Source organism: Chionomys nivalis, chromosome 2 (genome assembly GCF_950005125.1).
Source record: "Chionomys nivalis chromosome 2, mChiNiv1.1, whole genome shotgun sequence".
NCBI lineage: Eukaryota > Metazoa > Chordata > Mammalia > Rodentia > Cricetidae > Chionomys > Chionomys nivalis.
The window spans coordinates 68,445,106-68,451,105 of record NC_080087.1 but is presented as its reverse complement, the minus strand read 5'-3'; positions in this window follow the sequence as shown (position 1 = coordinate 68,451,105).

The following is a 6,000-nucleotide window of genomic DNA, read 5'->3' as shown; positions in this document are numbered from 1 at the left end:
AAAATGTAGCCTATGTGGCTGGGGATGTGGTTCAGTGAGTGTAGCCCTAGTGTAGCGCTAGCCTAGTGTGCATAGTGCCCTGCCTCCTGTCCCCAGCACTGCATCCACCAGACATGGTGGCACTTATGTGAAATCCTGTCGTTTAGGAGATGGTGTCATGAGGATCAGGAGTACAGCTGCATTTGAAGACAGCCTCGAAGATGCGAGACTGTCTAAAACAAAAAACAATAACAAAAAAAGTGTGGGGAAGTTATGGGTGTTTGTAAGTATTGAAATTTTTACAGCATATATATGGGATGGTGGTGGTGCACACCTTTAATCCCTGCATTTGGGAGGCAGGCAGGTAGATCTCTGTGAATTAGAGGCCAAGGTGAGCAAGGTCCGGAACAGACAGGGCTGCACAGAGAAACCCTGTCTCAAACCCCCAAGAAAAGAAAAAGAAAATTATGCAGCAAACTTTTAAAAATTACTCCCTCCCCCTTGTGTGTGTGTGCGCACGAGCATGCATGAGCATACATCTGTAATATATAGAGGCCTAAGACAGACATCAGGAGTTCCCTCTATTTCTCTCCACTTTATTTATTGAGGCAGTCTCTCAAATGAATCCAGAGTTCACTGGTATGAGCTAGTCCAATGACCAGCTTGCTCCAGAATTTCACCTGTCTCTGCCTCGCCAGTAATGGAATTACAGGGTACACCATGGCCATCTGACATTTCCTTGCTGCTGGGGATTTAAACTCCAGAGTTCACACCTGCATGGTGAGTGCTACCTCCTCAGATCCTGCACACAGCTTTTAAAAAATGGGTGCTGGGCATTAAACTCAGGTTCTTAATTCTTGTGTGGCAGGCACTTTATGATTTGATCTATCTCAAGTCCATGCTTGCATCTTTAAGTGAAAATGGAAATTCGGTGTGCCCTCAAAACACTGAAAAGAGGGCCAGTGGTATGGCTTAGTGATTCAAGGCATTTGCGGGCAAGCCTGACAGCCACCAAGGTCACCCAAGACCCACATGGTGGAAGGAGAGAACCAACTCTCATAGAGCGCACACACACACACATCCACACTAAATAAACAGTGTAATAATAGTTTTATGTGTATATATTTTTATGTTTGTGGATGTTTTGCCTGTGTGAGCCACTGTGTAAGTCCTGGGAATGGAACATTGGTCCTCTGCATGAGCAGCCAGTGCTCTTAACCATTGAGCTCCCTTTCCAGACCCCGAACCTAGTAACTACAATTTTTAAAACACTGGTGAGGGAGGCCAGCACCCTCCTCTGTTCCCCATATCCTGTGGTTCTTGCACCTCACATTTCAGTACCGCTTGTTTTCTCCTGTACATGAAGTAATGATGAATCATGTCTGGATCCGCTATCACAGACTCTGCTAGCCCCTTCCTCCTACACCTGCACACATAAAGAAGACTGTGCAAAGATGTGAAGGCAAGAGGAGAGGCCAGGTGGGTCCTCCTTCTTGGTGTCCCCTGGACCTGGCTCCAAATCTCTTCTTTTCATTTTTGGTTTTTAGAGACAGGATTTCTCTGTGTAGCCTTGGCTGTCCGGGAACTCACTCTTAGACCAGGTTGGCTTTGAACTCACAGAAATCTGCCTGCCTCTGCCTCCCAAATGCTAGGATTAAAGGTGTTTTCTACTTCACACAGCTCCAATCCTGAATCTTTTCTCTCTGCATCCATCTTCTCTCGCTGTGAAAGTCTGGTATTAGTGCAGCAGATGAAGGGAGCCTTTCAAAATCGAAAAACCAGACTTCACATGAAGCTACAAAATGTCCACTTAGATCTGCATTTTCAGAAAATGTCTGGGAGGTAGCTCAGCTAGTGGGACGCTCACCTAGCATGCACAAAGTTCTGGGTTCAATCCTCAGCACCATGTAAATTTTGTATAGTGTGGAAGCTTCTAGTCCCAGCATTCTGGAGGCAGGAATCAGGAGTTCAAGGTCATTCTCAGCCATGTAATGAATTAAAGGCCACCCTAGACTACATGAGACTATCTCACAGACAACTAGCTGGGCCAGTGGGGATGCTCAGTGGGAAGACACTTGCAATGTCTGAGTATAATTCTCAAAATACACCTGGTTGTGGGAAAGAGCTGATTTCCATAAATTGTCCTCTGACCTTATGTATTTGTCATGGTACCTGTGCACAAACCCCAAACACAAAATAAATAAAAGCAATTAAATAAATAAAATGTAAATTAAAAAATTTCAGAACAGCAAATACCTTTGTATATTGATGTGTGTATTTTTAGAATAAGAAAGGGGGAGGGAGGAGAGAAGAAGGAAGGGGAGGGAAAGAGAAAAAGGATTGTGGGAGCTGTGTTCGGGGGATTTGGGGAGCAAGAATGAGGAGTTCTCAGGAGCTGAAGATCTGCTCAGCCCTTATCCCTCCTATCACCTCTCTGGGTTCAGCCCCATACAGGGAATTGGCACTGTGAGCCCTAATCCCTCTGCTGCCTGGAAACCCTCTGCTACTGCTCCAGCCCTTACTCCCGTTTGAAACCCTGGACCTCTTCTAATCTTGGTCAAAGTCAGACAAGGGTAAAATGAAGAGAGGAAGCATAACTTGAAAACAGGCACTTTGTCAGCTGTGTGCAGCTCTGTGTACTACACCACCATCAAAGGGGAATATTTAGCTATTTATTTATTTATTTATCTGTTTATTTATTTACTGAGACAGGGTTTTTCTGTGTATCCCTGGATGTACTGGAATTCACTCTGCAGACCAGGCTGGCCTTGAACTCATAAAGATCTGCTTGCCTTTACCTCTGGAGTGCTGGGATTAAAGGCATGTGCTACCACCACCTGGCAAGGTAATATTTATTAAGGATATATCATATGAGAACCTTTTTTAAAAAAACTTTACTTACAGGGCTGAAGAGATGGCTCAGAAGTTAAGAGCACTGACTGTTCTGCCAGAGGTCCTGAGTTCAAATCCCAGCAATCCCATGGTGGCTCACAGCCATCTATAATGAGATCTGGCGCCCTCCTCTAGCATTCAGACATACATGCAGGTGGAGTACTGTGTACATAATAAATAATTAAAACTTAAAGAGTTAATATCTTAATCCTTGGGAAAATAAGTACTCATAAAAAGTTAATAAATTTCTTTTTAAAAAATGCTTTACTCACTAACCCTGCCAACAACCTTAAAACATAGATATTATTGTCCAGCTTTAAGGATAATTGGACATAGAAGAGGAAACTGAGACACAGAGTCAACGACTTGTTCAAGATCGCACAGCTAGGAAGTGAGGAAGGGGCTCTGACACGGGGTCAGGGAATTTCCTCTTTTTTCTTCAGCACGGTCTCTACTGCTTCTCTTTTTTGCTTCGCCAAGGCCTCTGCTTCTCAAATGCTGGACTTCCCTTTTCAAATTCCCCTGATTAAGAAGCACAGGCCCAGGCGTGAGCTTGTGTATCACAGAGACATCTCACAAGTCCTTAGATTCAGACCCGCAAGCATTAACAAGGCACTGGGGACCCAGACACAGATCACAGGACTGAAAGGATGCGCCCCCCAAACCACCTGCGTGCACACTCGGGGGAACAGAGAACACAGGCGCCAGGGCAAGGGCACTTCCGTGAATGGCTTGGTGGGTAAAGGGCTTGCTACACAGTCCCCTTTAAGGGGACATCCAGACCCACCTCCTTGTTTCCTGGCTGCCATGGTGTGAGGCTTCCTCCACCACTGCAACAAACCCAGTCACAGGACCAGCGGACCATGGGCTGAAACTTGAAATTATGAGCCAAAGTAAATCTGTCCAAGTTTGTAAGGGTTTTATTTCTTCTTCTTCCTCTGTCTGTCTGTCTGTCTATCTGGCAAATATCTATCTAACATTTATGATATATCTATCATTAATCTATCTATCTCACAAATATCTATTTAACATCTATGATCTATCTATCTATCTATCTATCTATCTATCTATCTATCTATCTATCTATCATTAATCTATCTATCTTCTATCTATTTTTATGGTGCTGAGGCTGGAACCCAAGGTCTTACGTCAGCTAGGTAAGCACTCTACCACTGAGCCATGCTCCCAGTCCCTCACTGGTGAATCCTAGGCAAGCACCCTCCTGCTGAATCACACACACCCTCCTCCTGGTGTATTCTAATATGCACGCTAAGCTGCATGTTTCCTGAGACAAGGTCTTGCTGTGCAGCTTGGAAGGCCCTCTTGCCTCAACCTCCCACGTTCAGAGATGACAGGCGTCCACCACCACACTTGCTTTAAGTTGACCATCTGTTGTTACCAACTATCTCCTCACAGCAACAAAAGCTGCCCACGTCCAGGGAGCAGTGGCTGGGGAGGCTTGGAGGAAGGTCTCAGGCTCCTTTGGTTGTCAGAGCTCAGTGCCGTCCCTTCCTTGCCTTGACCCCAGGTAGGAAGGGAGATTTGGGGGCCTGGGGAGATGGTGCAGGGGGTAAGAACACTTGCTGTCTTGGCACCCATTTAAAAGCTGCAGATGGCTGTGAGTGTGGAATAAAAGTATCAGCTCAGGACCCCCAAGGCGAAGTTCTCAGCACTTACCCCAGAGGGACAGAGACAGAAGGGAGGACAAGGAAAGAGAAGAAAGGAAATGGGGCAAGGGTTTTTGTCCCAGAGGGACAAAGGACTGTCTCTTTATAGGAGACAGACATGACACATAGGAAAATAGCAGTTTATAAAGCTGCAAGGGAGCCCTCATGTTAGGATGAGGTGTCTAAGTTTAATTGGGCATGTTAATTGGGTGAGCTAAAGGAGCTTTTGATTGCTAGATTTCAACACGTCGATAGCTGGGCCTCGGTAGTCAGGCTCAGGAGGAGGAAGTGGTCAAACAAGGGAATGGACCTTGGGGCTAGCTTCAGGAATGTAATCTAGTGGTTTTTAGCAAGACAGAGGGGAAAGGCAGAGAAGGGCAAGGCCTGCCCAAGTCACATGCTCAAGTGGGCGGTGTCTGTTCAGGGTGCTCACCCTAGTGTTGGGGAGCAGAGAGAAGCAGGCAAATTTTGGGTGCTTGCTGGCCAACCAGTCTAGCTGAAACAGTAAGCTTGCAGACTAGTGGGAGACCTTGTCTTACAGGAAATAAGGTAGAAGGTGAAAAGACACCGGATGTCATCTCTGGCTCAGGCATTTATTTGCTCTAGGTGGAGATTCCATCAGGCAGAACCATTTCCCTAACCCAGAGCCCCTTCCAGCCTGTTAAGCCCCGTGGTTACACAGCACTCTGGGATTGCCTGAGCTGGCGAGGCTCAAAATCAAAGATAAAGAGAAGTGGTTGGTGATCTTTCTTAGCACTTATCTCAGCTTATAATTACACGGCCATTAGCATGATGATGGGATTAATATCTGTTTCCATGGGCAGACTGTCAGCTCCTCAGGGGTCGGTCTTCACTGCCTTCTGCATGCCAGCCGCAAAGTGCCGCTTGATAAACAATAATAACTGCAAAGACAGATGCAGCTATGATCTGGTGCCAGGAGGCCTCCAGGCAGCTTTGCAGGGATTATTACCGCATTTACTCCTTGGAATGGCTGGGAGAAGCCAGTGCTGTGCTGAGCCCGTGAGCTTTCCTCAAGATGGTGAAACGAAGATGCACGGAAGGCAGGTTCCTTCAGCAATGTGGAGGAGCTACACTTTAAAACAGACTTGTACTTTTGTTTGTTTGTTTGTTTTTGTTTTTTTGAGACAGGGTTTTTCTGTGGTTTTGAAGCCTATCCTAGAACTAGCTCTTGTAGACCAGGCTGGCCTCAAACTCAGAGATCTGCCTGCCTCTGCCTCCCGAGTGCTGGGATTAAAGGCCTGCGCCACCACTGCCCGGCCTGGACTTGTACTTTTTTTTCTATTTAAGGCTTTTGTTTGGATGGTTGGTTTTTAATCTTTGGTTGCTTTTGAGATAGGATCTCATTATGTATAGCCTTGGCTGGTCTAGAAATATGTAGACCAGGCTGGTGTCAAACGCACAGAGATCCACTTGCCTCTGCCTCCCAAGTGCTGAGATTAAA